Source organism: Denticeps clupeoides, chromosome 3 (assembly GCF_900700375.1).
Source record: "Denticeps clupeoides chromosome 3, fDenClu1.1, whole genome shotgun sequence".
NCBI lineage: Eukaryota > Metazoa > Chordata > Actinopteri > Clupeiformes > Denticipitidae > Denticeps > Denticeps clupeoides.
The window spans coordinates 26,786,688-26,802,558 of record NC_041709.1 but is presented as its reverse complement, the minus strand read 5'-3'; the positions used below and the strand labels follow the sequence as shown (position 1 = coordinate 26,802,558).

The window sequence follows — 15,871 nt, the reverse complement described above, 5'->3', positions numbered from 1 at the left end:
AGTAAGTGGGGTTTGAACCTGGGTCTTCTGGTTCATAGGCGAGTGTCTTACCGACTGAATTGAAAGTGCTGACAACAGAAGGTTTAAATGTAGAAGGAATGTAAAGACCTCCTTAAACAGCATGTCCTAACCAATTAACATTTATTTAATTTAATTTGATTAAACTTAACTATGATAAGCTAATAGCTCTATAGCTATATTAAACTAGATTGAAGGCTTATAAGTAATGACTACCAATCACAAATATTTAAAGTCTAGGCAACTCAAGCATATGAAATTGAGATGTCAATAAGAGAGCGGCACTAACACACACTGGATTACTGGTTAACTGAATGATGTTTAAGCATTTCTCGATAAAGCCATGTTCAATGTAATGGCACCCAAAGCAACAAGGAAGGTGTTTACAAAAAATAAGCAAAAACTACACAATGAAGGGTGAAGATCTCTTTTCATAACCAGGACTTGTTGTTTGCTATAGAATAAAAGGTACTTCACTGCATCTGTTCGAGGAAACACGATTTACATTTAAATTTACATTTATTTTTTTTAATTTACATTTACAGAATTTATCAGACGCCCTTATCCAGAGCGAATTACAATCAATAGTTACAGAGACAGTCCCCTTGGAGCAACTTAGGGTTAAGTGTCTTGCTCAGGGAGTCAATGTAAGTTGGGTTAACCCTGGGTCTTCTGGTTCATAGGTGAGTGTGTTACCCACTAGGCTACTACCACCCTACCACAAGATGACACAGAGAAGCTGGCCAAAGCATTCATGTCTCCACAGGAGCCACATAGATGTGGAGTTTCACAGTAGCCCTCCTGGTGGTTAATGTGAATTGGATCTTTTTTTTGCTTTGTCAGGGTTAGTTACATTTGCTGTTATTATATGCAAATACCTGCAGAAAAGCTTGTTTTAGGCTAGAAAATAATTTCTATTAAAACTGAAAAGTTTCTTCTATAGAAAAATGTTTGTCACGGCACCCACCATTCCGGTGTCTCGTTCCCCCATGCCCAGCAAGTGACCATGAGAACTGCAAAAAAAAGAAAGAAATGAAAACAGTAATGTTCCATGCCGACACAGTTTTTTCATTAGCCATATGGTGTTTTATTACTGCCGTTATTCTGTCTTTCTTTCTGTGACCCTGTTTGTCCCTGGACTTTCTGGATTACTCCCATTTGCTGTCTTTGGATTACCGACCACCACTCTTGCTGGTGATGATATAATATGTCTTTTAAAAAATTGCAAAAGCTTGTTTAAAAAAGAAGCACAATACAATAGTTGTTATTACATGGTGGACAAGGTGTGGCTATTGTCACTTATCCAAGTGGATATGACAAAATTACACTTTTGTGAATGTTGTGTACTGTTTTATACAAAAACATATACACTTATTTCAGAATACTGTTTACTGTCTAATACAGTCCCTGACAAAAGTCTTGTCACTTGTGTGCAAATTGACCTCAAGTGCCGCTGAAATATATTTCTAATCAAGATTTTTTTTTTACAAGAAATGGCTCATTTTATTCCCACACAGCTTTGGTAATAATGTTTCAGTGCAAGATGAAAACCGAACTGTCAAAAAGTATTCAAAGCTTGGTAAAACACATTAAGTCAATTTTTGCAAAGACATAAGTGTTGTCGCCTTGTCATATGAGCTTCACCTGTGACTAATAATGGATCAATTAGGTCTCAGGTGTGTATAAAAAGAACCCCAGTACACTAGACCTTCACATCAACTGCAACTAGTCCTCTGCAAACAACCTAAGGTTGACCCTGAGACTAAAGTGTTGATTATCAAGAGGCTGAAGATCAGATCCACTGCTGATGTGGCAGACACCTTCAACGTGTCTCAGCGTCAAGTACAGAGGAAAAAAAATCTGAAGAGACTGGAGACGTTTTTTGACAACCCCAGGTCAGGCAGACCCCGCAAGACAACTGCTCGAGAGAACTGTTTGTTGGCTTGAAAATACAAGGCCAGCCCATTTTCCACTGCAGCAGAGCTCCACAAGACCTGGTCAACTAACATCCCTGTGTCAACCAGAACAGTTTGTCGGATTCTGTCTCGAAATGGCCTCCATGGTCGAATCAGTGCCCAGAAGCAGCACTAAACAAAAGACAATTGAAAAACCGTGTGGCATTTGCCAAGGCCCACAGCCTGCTAAAAGGATGGATGCTGCAAAAGTGGCAGAAGATGGATTTTTCAGATGAATCTTCTGTCAAATTACACCACAGTTGCTGCAAATATTGCAGGACCCAGAAAACAGTGGAAAACCATGGTCTGGGGTTACATCCAGTATGGAGGTGTGCGAGAGATCTGCAGGGTGGAAGGCAACATCAATAGTCTGAAATACCAAGAAATCTTAGCTACCTTTTATATTCCCAACCATAAAAGAGGCCAAATTCTGCAGCAGGATGGTGCTCCATCACATACTTCTATCTCCATATCAATGTTCCTCAAAGTGAAGAAGATCAAGATGCTCCAGGATTGGCCAGCCCAGTCACCAGACATGAACATCATTGAGACGAAACCAAAGAATATTGATAAACTCTGGAAGGCATGCAAGACAGCTTTCTTTGCTATTCCTGATGACTTCATCAATAAATTGTTTGAATCCTTGCCAAACCGCATGGATGCAGTCCTTCAAGCTTATGGAAGTCATACAGTCAGGTCCATAAATATTGGGACATCGACACAATGTTAACATTTTTGGCTCTATACATCACCACAATGGATATCAAATGAAACAAACAAGATGTGCTTTAACTGCAGACTATCAGCTTTTATTTGAGGGTATTTACATCCAAATCAGGTGAACGGTGTAGGAATTACAACAGTTTGCATATGTGCCTCCCACTTGTTAAGGGACCAAAAGTAATGGGACAATTGGCTTCTCAGCTGTTCCATGGTCAGGTGTGTGTTATTCCCTCATTATCCCAATTACAATGAGCAGATAAAAGGTCCAGAGTTCATTTCAAGTGTGCTATTTGTATTTGGAATCTGTTGCTGTCAACTGTCAAGATGATATCCAAAGAGCTGTCACTATCAGTGAAGCAAGCCATCATTAGTCTGAAAAAACAAAAGAAACTGTTGTTTCTTTTTTTTTGGCGTGGCCAAAACAACAGTTTGGAACAATCTCAAAAAGAAGGAACGTACCGGTGAGCTCAGCAATACTAAAAGACCCGGAAGACCACGGAAAACAACTGTGGTGGATGACCGAAGAATCCTTTCCCTGGTGAAGAAAACACACTTCACAACAGTTGGCCAGATCAAGAACACTCTCCAGGAGGTAGGTGTATCTGTGTCAAAGTCAACAATCAAGAGAAGACTCCCACCAGTGTGAATACACAAGATGTAAACCATTGGTGAGCCCCAAAAACAGGAAGGCCAGATTAGAGTTAGCCAAACAACATCTAAAAAAGCCTTCACAGTTCTGGAACATCCTATGGACAGATGAGACCAAGATCAACTTGTACCAGAGTGATGGGAAGAGAAGAGTATGGAGACGGAAAGGAACTGCTCATGATCCAAAGCATACCACCTCATCAGTGAAGCACGGTGCTGGAAATGTCATGGCGTGGGCATGTATGGCTGCCAGTGGAACTGGTTCTCTTGTATTTATTGATGATGTGACTGCTGACAAAAGCAGCACGATGAATTCTGAAGTGTTTCGGGCAATATTATCTGCTCACATTCAGCCAAATGCCTCAGAACTCATTGGAAGGCGCTTCACAGTGCAGATGGACAATGACCCAAAGCATACTGCAAAAGCAACCAAAGAGTTTTTGAAGGGAAAGAAGTGGACTGTTTTGCAATGGCCAAGTCAATCACCTGACCTGAATCCGATTGAGCATGCATTTCACTTGCTGAAGACAAAACTGAAGGGAAAATGCCCCAGGAACAAGCAGGAACTGAAGACTGTTGCAGTAGAGGCCTGGCAGAGCATTACCAGGGATGAAACCCAATGTCTGTATGTGTTCCAGACTTCAGGCTGTAATTGACTGCAAAGGATTTGCAACCAAGTATTGAAATGTATAAGTTTGATTTATGGTTCTTATTCTGTCCCATTACTTTTGGTCCCTTAACAAGTGGGAGGCACATATGCAAACTGTTGTAATTCCTACACCGTTCACCTGATTTGGATGTAACCCTCGAATAAAAGCTGACAGTCTGCAGTTAAAGCACATCTTGTTCGTTTCATTTGATATCCATTGTGGTGGTGTATAGAGCCAAAAATGTTAACATTGTGTCGATGTCCCAATATTTATGAACCTGACTGTACATTTTTGTACTTGCAGTAAATTTGTTCAATTTCTGTATAGATGACAAAATGTTTGTCTTGCCAAAATTGGACCTTTCTGTCTTGATTAAATGATAAATCTTTTTTCAGTGAAACTAATTCACTTCAATGCATTAAACATCATTTGGTAGGGTTTTTATGAGATATTTCTAACACCAATTGATTAATTAAAAGTCAGGTTAATAGCAGGTGTTTCTACCAAATAGATAAGCGACAAGACTTTTGTCAGGGACTGTATAGGGTTAACCAATCCAGCCTGTGATGTGACAAATGTTTATGCAGCTCAAAAACCCAGACAATTCTTAAAACTCTGCAATTTTCAGATCAGCAATTTCCAGTTGAAAGCATGAAAAACATGAAAAATCATTCACCAATGTCATATTTGTGAAAGAATGAACTCTCTGATTTCTCTCTAGTTTCTACAGTCTCTGTCTGAGGCAGTGCATGTAGTGCAGGCTGAACTGTGCGTACTAATGGGCCCGGTTTGTATGCTGACTGAATAGCACACTCTTGCTAGCAGGTTTACACTTGAAATGCAAATCAATGATAATCTTAATTACAACTATGCTTTAGAGATGTCTTGACACACCGAACAGCAAAGTAGGGGGAGAGGGGAAATGCAGAGCCTCAGAAGAAGTGATGAAACAAGTGGAAAATAACGAGGGCCCAGGGAAACGTTAGCCACACAGGAGGTGGTTAAGGAAGACAGAGAAGTGTCAGATACAGCCAGAGATAGAATAAAAAAGTGAAGTATCCAGTCAGAGCTAAATAAAAGCACTCACAAATGCACAACATCATTCCAAATACTTTGGCTATGCACAATTTATTGGCATAATTAAAATAGGCTACACGGTTTTAAATGGTATTTACACCACATTAATAAAAAGACTGATCCCTCTTCATGGTTTTGGCTGTGATTCAGAATGTGCTGGGTTCACGGAGTCTAACTGTTCACTGCTCCTTTTCTGGTGCATGTCGGCATATGTGTCTGTTATTCATGCAGCTGGGACAACCATCTTTATTGCAAAGACTCTGACCACAAACCCTTTTCCTTATTTCAGTGTGTGTCATATTGCATATTGGCTGATTGTATATTTTTGGGGGTTTTGGTATCGCTCATGTTTAATAAATCCCTTTTTGTTATCTTGATATCCCACCCCTGAGCTTCCTTCTCTCACAGTCTTGACAAATGTCAAAAAAGTACTAAAAAGAAATCAGATGCAGTAACTGAGTAAGTTAACTGATAACAGGTCAGTAACATCACTGTCGTGAACAGGCACAGTGTGTTTGGGGTGTGGTCTGTGATGTGTCCTGGTGGGAGTGCCGGACTGTTGTGAGCAGGCAAGGTACTTTTGGGGTGTGGTCTGTGATGTGACCTAGTGGGAGTGCCGGACTGTCGTGAACAGGCGCAGTGTGTTTGGGCTTTGGTCTGTGATGTGACCTGACATGATGCAGCTGGAGTGGTGTGGGACATTACAGCATGATGTCAAAGTGGGAGAATGAAGTATGGTGGGGACATCCCCAGAATTAAACTGCTGTCTGCATCCACCCAAAAGCCTGGTCATCAGCTGTATATGTTCATCCAACCACTTGACGTAGGAAAACAATTAAATAATATTAATGAGTTGCATTCAAATAGGATTGCAGAGTTGAGATCATTGTGGTAATAAACAAATAATTATGGAAAAATGAAAAATAATTTTTTCCCATGTAGTGTTGCATAAACTAATTAACAAATAGAGTGAAAAATGTAGTTTGCCATCAAACTAATTAAAGGGGAAAATGCTCTATGAACTCCAACTCTAGGCCAATTATAATCTAGAAGGAGACGCTGACTAAGAGCCCCCATCCCCATCACACACACACACACACACGGAATACTACAAAAAGGAGACAGGCCCAATTGTCATGCTCAAGGACACAGATTGACTCTGACAGCTCAGTCTGGATAAAATGTGATTAGTTATAAGACACTTGTGAATGGAGAAACATATAGTATGTCAGAACTTAGCATGATTAAAAAATATTGGGTTCAGTTAAAAGCCTAGTCATCATCATTTCACCCCTTATTAAAACAAGCATCCAGCCATGCCAAATTATTTCACCAATCATGTCAATCTATGCATGGGTGCTGCTGTCTTTAATGACCCTCTGTCCATAATCAATATAAAGATCCTTAATGTACGTTGATTAGCTGAAACCCAATCTTACTTCAAAATAAAGAAGACCTTATGATTACTTCAACCATGGTCAGAACTTAAACCACTGCATATTTTTTGCATAAATGTGGCATGTAGAGCTGCTGTTGATCTTTCCCTTCCTTCTCTCAACCTCTCCAGGCTTTCTTCCTACTCAGGCAGCATACTGATGAGCTGGAGTTGAGTCACAGGCAGGGGGGTCTGGCGGCAGATAAAAGTGGTCGCTGCCATTGAGAAACCTCATGCAACAATTTGCTGTAATGCCATCTACCTACCCCTCACTCTTTTTCTCTCTGAACACATGAAGACTCCCAGACAGGACACACAGGGAGAGGGAGAACAGTGTAATCCACTGTAACGCTGCACAAAGTGACAACAGCACACTGCTTATACAACTATTTTTACAGCGCTGGGGGTACATCTGCAGATGGTTGTTTGTACTTTGTTTTGCTCGTGGTGGTCCATGCCTGTCTCCATGCCTGTCTCCATGCCAACCATGGAGCATCACAGAGTTCAGATGTTCCAGTCCCTATGAAACAGAACTGTTTGTTCAGATTCTTTTGCTTTTAGGGATGGAGCAATATTTCCATCACACACACAATATATAGCTCCATCCCTAAAAGCATAAGAATCAAAACAAACTGTTCTGTTTCATAGGGACTGGAACATCTGAACTCTGCACAATATAGAGAGAGTGCGAGGGAAAGGGAATATTGCCTTTTTTATTATGCATTGCGTAACATCAGTGTGGCACAACAAAGAAAACAAAACATCCTCTGGTCATATCCAGTCATATTCAAACTCACAATCTTTGAGGTATGAAACCACATAGCTAACCCCTGTGCCAACATGTGGCCCAACCCTTTGCACTATATTCTAATTTTCAAGATTCACTAGTACTCTGGACCATATTTGCTGAAACTGTGTTTGTTAATATTCACCCTAAAATTTGACACATGGATTAAGAATATCAGAGATCACAGCCAGTTAAAGACAGATCACTATTTGAGTCTTCTACTGCCCACAGCCACTCTCGTGTTATTAAACACAAGGCACACGAGACATCGCATCACATAATTAAATTCAAGAAGAGTTGAAGAGTTACACATTAATTAGTCTATTGATTAAACTAAAGAACAAGATTGCATAAAAAAAAACATCTAAAACAACTAAATTTGATCATGAATCTACACCTGATCTTCAGCTGGAACTATAAAACCAGCTCAATCCAATAATCAAATTAAGTCCCTGGTAAGTGAATGCACTGCTGCATTGGTTAGAAACGGATTAATGGAGGCAGTGAGAGTTGCTGACGTTGCTCCTCTGCAACAAGTTATGGAATTTTCTACTGAAAAGAACTGTCACTTCATGATAGGAAAACATGCATGCTGCATCCATGAATGCAATTCCACACTGGTACAAGACCATACAAAATGGTCCCAAGTTTTAGTGTGCTGCAATTTTAATGTTACTCGCAGAAAAATGTTAATGTTCTGAATGGTAAGCACATGAAAAGCATATGAGATCTAATGCTTGAAATGTCATAATATTCTAGAAATGATTATTAGTTCCATTATTCTCATTTGTGCTTAAGCCATGTTCAGAGTTATTCTAATCTCAACAGCCATATCCTACCCATGGCATGCAATTTCAAAATAAAAGCAGGTTAATTAAAGGGGACAAAATAATGACCTTCAGAAGCCAAAATCCATAGTAACCACAAGGTGCCATGCAATGGAAAAGCATAAGCAGTGAATTTCTGTGAAATCACAGCATGTACTGCAGGTTCGTGAGTTTCTTGTGAGCATTGAATCATGCATTTTGGTGAACATACATTTAAACTAGATATTTATTTATGTTTCAATCATAGCAACTTCCTTCGAGCAATAATAGAGCATATCAAAGGGCAGAATATGAGGTTCTTCAAACAAGGTCATGGTTAAATAATAATCTCCCCCTTAGCTCTATCTATATTTTCCTAGGATGGCACAATCAGCAATATATGTAAATTACAGTCATTTCTTTCATTTTGTTACAATTAACACGATCATGCGTTTTCATCCTGCATTTTCAGTAAAAAAAACATTTTGTTGCAGTTGTACTCATTTTTTTATCTTCTTTTGCTGTGCTATCAAGTGCTTGACATTTTAATCTGAGCTTCTCTTATACCATGACCTTCTTTTCTAAAGTGGTCTAACATCCCCCCCATTCATAGCCACCCCGTCTCACTATCTGTTACTCTCACTTTCAGTTTTGCAGCGTTTCTCTTGGCATTTCGTGCAGAAAGTGTTGACATTTAAACTGTCACTCGTAGCAACCGCATGCTTTCTATTCTCACTATATTGTTTTCGTAGAATTACTGTTCTATGACTGTGCATGGCTGTTCACACATTGTCCACGGGTAAAGAGTCCTTGCATGGCTGTACTTTGTTAAAATGCTCAGTTATTAGTTGAAGGATTATGAGAAAAGTTATCCTACAGAGGGAAAACCTCATCTACTCAGCGGCCCCTTTTTATTGGTGATTAATTTGTGATTATTTCTGGTAGCCAATCCATGGGTGAAAACATCTCCTGCTCCCTAAACCATTATTCCATGAATAACTCTTTCACAACTGATGAATCCTGCCTATGCATTCAAAAAAGAAAAAATCAATTGAGATTCATTCAGTATATCAGGATGTCAGATGACTTCATTTTTTTGTTTTACAGGATGGGTCGGTGCGTTAAAAAGACTGGAGCAGGAGGAGCGAGGACGCTTGTAGGTGCTAGGGACAGGGAGTGTGGAGCGAGGGCTCCGGGGTCCACTTGGCGGCGATGGAAGCAGTGTGGTAGAAAGTTCAGTCTTGGATAGTGGATAGTGCAGGAGTATGGGGGGCAAGCAAAAGAATGATCAACAGGCGATGTCCGGCAGCAACAAGGGCAGAATAAAAGGAGGGCTGGGTAGAAGAGGCGTCGGGGTTCAGGCGAGAGTATGGCACCACCGAGATCCAAACGTGACACAGATAAGTCCAAAAGGCGGTGGTCAGGCAAAAAAAAGGCAATCCAGCAAGAATCAGCAAGCAGCAACAATGGCCGCACACAACATGGCCGCAATGTTTTATTTGTGGACACTGACCTCCAGCAGGCCGGCCTCGTGGGCATCCGCGCACCCTCTGTAGGCGTGGTGGTGGAACAGTGGCCATGACATACTGCCATGTATTGTTATTCAAACCCAGAGCTGACCAACTGAAGTAACCCCGGATCATAACACTGCCTCCACAGGCTTGAACTGAAGGGACTATGCATCACGAGGGCATTGCTTTATTTGCTTAAAAAACTATTTCATGCTTGCATTCATTCAGAATTCTATTGCTGTATAAATGTTTCTGTAGCTAAAATACATAATAAAACAAAACCACTAACAGAGTTGCATTAAGACAGAAAGCAGATTAAATATTCATTTAACATTTGAAACATATTCATTTAACAAGTGAAACTGAAAGTTAAGTGAGTGTCATTGTGAAACAGCACAGCACATGGTGACACAACAAAATGTGTCCTCTGCTTTTAACCATCACCCTTAGTGAGCAGTGTGCAGTCATGACAGGCATCTGGGCAGCAGTGTGTAAGGACAGTGCTTTGCTCTGTGGCAACTCAGTGAGACCGTGGAGGCTCGGGATTCAAACTGGCAACCTTCTGATTACGAGTCTGATTCATTACCCGCCAGGCCATCACTGCCTGGCACATCCCTACTGAAGAGACTTCATTGAAATAAAATTGCTGGTTGTTTCTTACTGACTCTCAACCAAACTACAAGCAGAAGTAAACAAAAAATCTGCAAGAGTTGGTTCAGCTCCTCACAGGAACATATTCCTTAAGTTATACAAGCAGAACAGAGCAGAACAAGACACAACCTGTATTTAATGTACATTGTACATTTATTTGACTAAAATTCTATGATTTGTAGTCAGCTAAAAATAATTTAAATGAATAAATTATAGCTACACTCAGATTCTTGTCCAATCTCATTATCTCCAAACTAGACTACTGTAACTCACTTCCGGCTGGTTTGCCCCTAAGCACTACTTGGTCAGGGCAGTGGATGTTCTAGTGGGTAAGGAGACAGAACCCTAATTGTAGGGTTGCCTACAACTGAGGTGCAACTTCCCCACATACTGCTCCCCGGGCACCTTTTATGGCTGCCCACTGCTCACTAAGGGCATGCGTTAAATGCTGAGACCACATTTCACTGGTGCTGTCCTGTGGTGTGTCACATGTAACAACTAATCAACTTCACTTCACTTTCACTTTAAGATTGACACCTGATCCAGAACCCTGAAGCACGACTTGTTTCCAACCTTCCCAAATTCTCCCACACCACTCCACTGCTACATTCCCTCCACTGGCTCCTGTAAATACTGATGCTTGCCCAAGGAAAGGATTTCCTACCTCTGATCCCTCACCACTCCTCGCTCTGCGCCTCGATCTCTCACTGCCCCATTGGTACCACCATCTCCCAAGGTACTAGCAAAGCATTCTAGACTCTTCGATGTCTTGGCCTCTAGGTGGTCGAAAAACTTCAACTAGATCAGGGGTGGGCAACCCGAGGCTCTTTCATTCTTACAAAGGCTCCATGTGGCTCTTCCTTTATAGATTACTTAGATTAATTAATTAATTACGTATTTCCAATAAACTATTAAAAACGGTTCCGTCCCGAGATATGATAATGGTATTTATCAATTGTGTCATAGTGAACCTAATAATTTCAATGATCAACTTTTTAAAGCACCTATGTAAGTCGCTCTGGAAAAGCTTTTCTGCTAAATGCTGTAAATGCCGTGACAACAGCAATGCCCTTTTATTATTTATGGTGCCAGGGTGTGGCACCATTATCTGTTAATTGACTGAAATCATTATAAAAACATAGGAGCTTAAAAACAATGACATATTCTTTCAGATATAAAATGAGTAAGTGGGGAGAGAAGACACACAAACTGCGCACACTCTCCCATGCCTCGTCTTGTCCCCCTTAGTACTCGTTTGGGCTGTGGAACTGTCAGTCGGTGGTCAACAAAGCTGACTTCATTCCCGCATTTGCAACAGAATGAACCCTCCAAGTACTCGCACTGACCTAGACCTGGAGCCACCCCCATGACTCTGCTACACCTGCAGCCCTTTCCACAGACTTCTACTTCTCTCATACCCCCTGCCCCACTGGCAGGAGAGGAGGCACAGGCTTGCTCATTTCCAAGGAATGGAGATTCACTACCAGTTTTGAATTCCATGCAGTAACTATTACACATCCGTTAAAAATGTCCATTGTTGCTGATGGGGAACTTTGTAGAGGACACAACTCTCTCCACCATTATGGATGAGGAACTGACACTTGTGCAACTAGGAGACTTCAACCTCGACATCCAACTTCACACTTCTCAGCACGCCAGCAACGCACAGAGCTGGAAAGCAACTTGATATTGTACTGGAGCAGCACCACACCCACGAGCATGATCTTCTCAACCCTTTTCAGTCGGTGTCATGGCCAACACACATCCAGCCCACCAGAGAGCACCAGACCAACCAGAAAGACAACAACCCGGAAGAGGAAACGGAAGCGTGCAGCGTCCCCCCCACCTGGTTAGAGGTGGGGGGTGGAGTGCGTGATCAGCAGTGACTTCCTGCATGAGGGTCCAGTGCACAGGGGCCAGGAGGAAGGGTTGTGAGAGGATGGGTGAGGGCTGATTGTCCTCAGCCTCCGGGACGTATCGGCATGATAGTGCATCTGCCTTCGCATTTTTGGTGCCAGGGAGATAAGATACTGTGAAGTTGAAGCGGGTGAAGAACATGGCCCAGCGGGCTTGGCATGGGTTGAGACGTTTTTGTTCTGTAGGTAGGCCAGGTTCTTGTGGTCGGTTAACACCAGGAATGGGTGGATCACTCCCTCCAGGCAGTGGCGCCATTTCTCCAGCGCTAATTTGATGGCTAAGAGTTCCCTGTTCCCAACATCATAGTTTTGCTCAGCTGGGTTTAGCCTACGGGAGAAGAATGCGCAGGGGTGTAATTTGTTGTCTCGAGGGTTATGTTGGGAAAGGACCGCTCCCACACCGAGACTGGATGCATCCACTTCTACCGTGAAAGGGAGCTGGGGGTCCGGGTGGACTAGGATGGGAGCCGTGGTGAAAAGTTGCTTCAGCTTGGTGAATGCCTGCTGAGCCAGGGGGTTCCATCGGAGGGTGGTGGGTTTGTTGGTGTGGTCTGTTGGGGTTTGTGGTGGAAGCATTGGCGTCCCCACTGTTTAATTCAGCTCTTGGTCCAGTCAATGTGGGGTTCGTGGGTGGTCAGCCAGGGGTAGCCCAGCACGATGGGGTCATGGGGAGTCGTGGTCAGGTAAAAGGTCATGTTTTCGATATGGTTGGGTTTGAGGTAGGTGAGTAGGGGTTGAGTCTGGAACAGAACCCGACCCGAACCCAACGGGCTTCCATCCAATACCATGATTGCGCGAGGTGGATCACACCGGGTGACCGGGAGCTGGAGTCGGGTGGCCAAGTCAATATCCATCAGATTCATGGCCGCCCCGGAATCCACCAGCGCTTGTCCCTGATGTCGTCCGGGTTTGGGCATCCTCCAGCAGAGGGCGATTGGGAGCAAGCAGCGGGTGGCAGAGCAGGGGGGGATTTGGTGCTCACCAGGGTGCTCCGAACCTCAGGTGAGCGGGGGAGTTTTCCGCCGGTTGTGGTGGGATTCGCCGGTTGGGATTCGCCGGTTGGGACAGCCGGCGCTAAAATGATTCCTGATGTAGCGACATGAGCCGCAGTGACGCCGCGCGTCTCCCAGTTTCGCCCTGAAACACGAGCTGGAGGCGGTCCAGGAAGGCGGGAACAGAGAGGCAGACCGGGTCGCGTTGTTCCACCAGCGGCGTGACCCACTCCAGCGTGCGTCCCGTCAGCCGGGTGATTATATAAGCGACCGCCGTTTCGTCATCGGGGAGGTGGGCGGCTTGGAGCCGAAGGAGCAGGCGGCACTGGGTTATGAACCTCGCCGTCGTACAGCGGAGGCGGTACTCCTAGAGTTCCATGACCGCTATCTTGATCTGCCGGGCCCTTCAGGAGCCGGGCCTAGGAGGGGGGCTCTGTCATGGCCAACACGCATCCAGCCCACCAGAGAGCGCCAGACCAACCAGAAAGACAACAACCCGGAAGAGGAAACGGAAGCGTACAGCTTCAAGTATAAAAGTCGGGTGACCCCGAGCAGACGCTGCACGCTCTTTGTATGAGACTACTCAATCGAGACGCTCGCTCCTTTAAACCACGTCCTATTGACCCATGAATTACGACCTTCGCCTGCCCCCGACTCCGAGAATTGCTTGACCCTTCGATATACGACGACATCCATGTTCCCCTGCCTTCCTGCCTCCCTAGACGTCCTCCCGTCCCGCCCACGTTCCTGGACAACCCTGAAACCCGCCGTCTTCCTATTCTCCTCTGCCCCAGTAACACCCACGGATCCCGACTTCCCTTCCTGCCGCACTGCAGCACGTCCACTACTTCCTCCACATCCCATTTCCCCGCCAGTCTCTCCCCCACAGACCAAACGCCCCCCGATCCTCCTCCCCAGCCCCTAGCATGTCTGCAAATGCGTCACAGAACTCACCGTGTGACAATCTGGTTTCAGGAAAGGACATTCGACTGAAACCTCCCTCTTGGACAACTGTGTCCCTCTTTGACACAGTTAATCACAAATTTTTCTCACTACACTCTCAGATTTAGGGATTACAGGAACCGTACTAAATTGGTTCACCTCTTATCTTCAAGACAGGTCTTTCAAGGTATCATGGGGAGGTGAGACATCTGTCTTCTCTAGGGTAACCACAGGGGTTCCACAAGGCTCTGTCCTTGGTCCCCTTCTATTCTCAATATACACTCGCTCACTTTGCCACATCATCCAATCACATGGCTTCTCTTATCACTCCTACGTTGATGACACCCTGTCTTTCCCACCAGAAGATAACACTATTGCGACAAAAATCTTGGCCTGTCTCTCGGACATATCGGCATGGATGTCTGAGCGACACCTCCAACTGAACCTATACAAAACGGAGATTCTGATCTTTCCGGGCAACAACTCCCCTCAGCAAAACCTCACAATTCAAATTGGCTCACAACTGTTAAAACCCACGGCGTCTGCAAAAATCCTTGGTGTTTGGATTGACAACAAACTGAGTCTGAACCATCACGTTGCTGCCATCTCCAGATCCTGCAGGTTCACTCTCTACAACATTCGCTAGATTAAGTATTTTCTTTCGCAACAGGCTATGCAGCTTCTCGCCCAGGTAATGGTCATAGTCTAGATGGTCTAAGCTCGACTATTGTAACTCTCTCATGGCTGAAACCTCTGCAGTCACCATAAAACCACTCCAGATGGTGCAAAATGTGGCAGCCCGCCACAAAATAAAGTAAAGTAAAGTATGGCATTGTGTGTTCAGTTGGTCATTTGCTTAATTGGCTCAATAGTTTCCAGAGGTACTGAGAACAAATAAATGGTCTTACTTTCAGCTCTGATGTACTGTATCTGAGTTTTTTGTCCCCTCATTATTCTGCTAAATCCTGTCTTCATGTCAGAAACCTATCACATGAAAGAATTTTCTCTCCAGGAATGAATAGATCAGACTTTTTTTTGTCTTTTGAGTCACTCAATTTAATTCAGCCTGAATGATTGATGAATTCCCATCCCTTCTTTCTTTTGGAAGGTTTTTAAAAGCAATGATGACCTTTTTTTAATTATTTAATTGAAATAATTGAGCTCAGCAGATCAAACATGTAAAATGTAAACAGGAAAGTGGTATAAAAAGAGGTTAAGGGTGTGTCAAAAACTCATCATTTATTATTATGCATCTGAGCAATGACAATAGGTTAACAATAAAAAGAGGTTAACTATCAATGTTTTCAACGCTGTACACACATCTCATATCTCAGACTTACTTCAAACCAACTTACTATTTTTACTGTGGGTACGGAAGGATAATAAACTGCTTTGGTGTCTAAAGCAGTTTAAAAATAGTAAATGCTATATATAGTTTTTGGGATCATTTTGAAAGTTTGATTGTTGGTTTAGAAAGTGCCAAGTCACACATTATCAGCTGGACTGGTTCTTCAAAGAACATGTACATTTACCACATTTGGCAGACCAACTTACATAAGTGCTTCAAGATCTCCATCACTGCAAGTCCCTCATTTGGTTCACTAGGACCTGATCTACAAATATCATTAGTTTAATAACTTAGTCAACCAACACCACCCTCAATGGTACGACCTACACACAAGGTTTGCATCCGCCAGGATGGAGGTGAGGAGCAGATCCAAATTACCAACTTGTTGTGATATAAATTTATTGTAATTTTC

At 43.2% G+C, this 15,871-nt stretch overlaps 1 protein-coding gene across 7 annotated transcripts in view; it reads right to left on the bottom strand.

The window, feature by feature from the left end:
* The window catches only part of LOC114786748 (protein phosphatase 1 regulatory subunit 29-like), a 73,120-nt gene that overhangs the window by 6,536 nt on the left and 50,713 nt on the right, over positions 1-15,871 (bottom strand). For all 7 annotated transcript variants that reach the window (XM_028974155.1, XM_028974154.1, XM_028974157.1 and 4 more), the window contains one exon: positions 986-1,031. The gene's annotated coding sequence lies outside the window, so the exon portion shown is untranslated. The remainder of the gene's footprint in view (positions 1-985; positions 1,032-15,871) is intronic.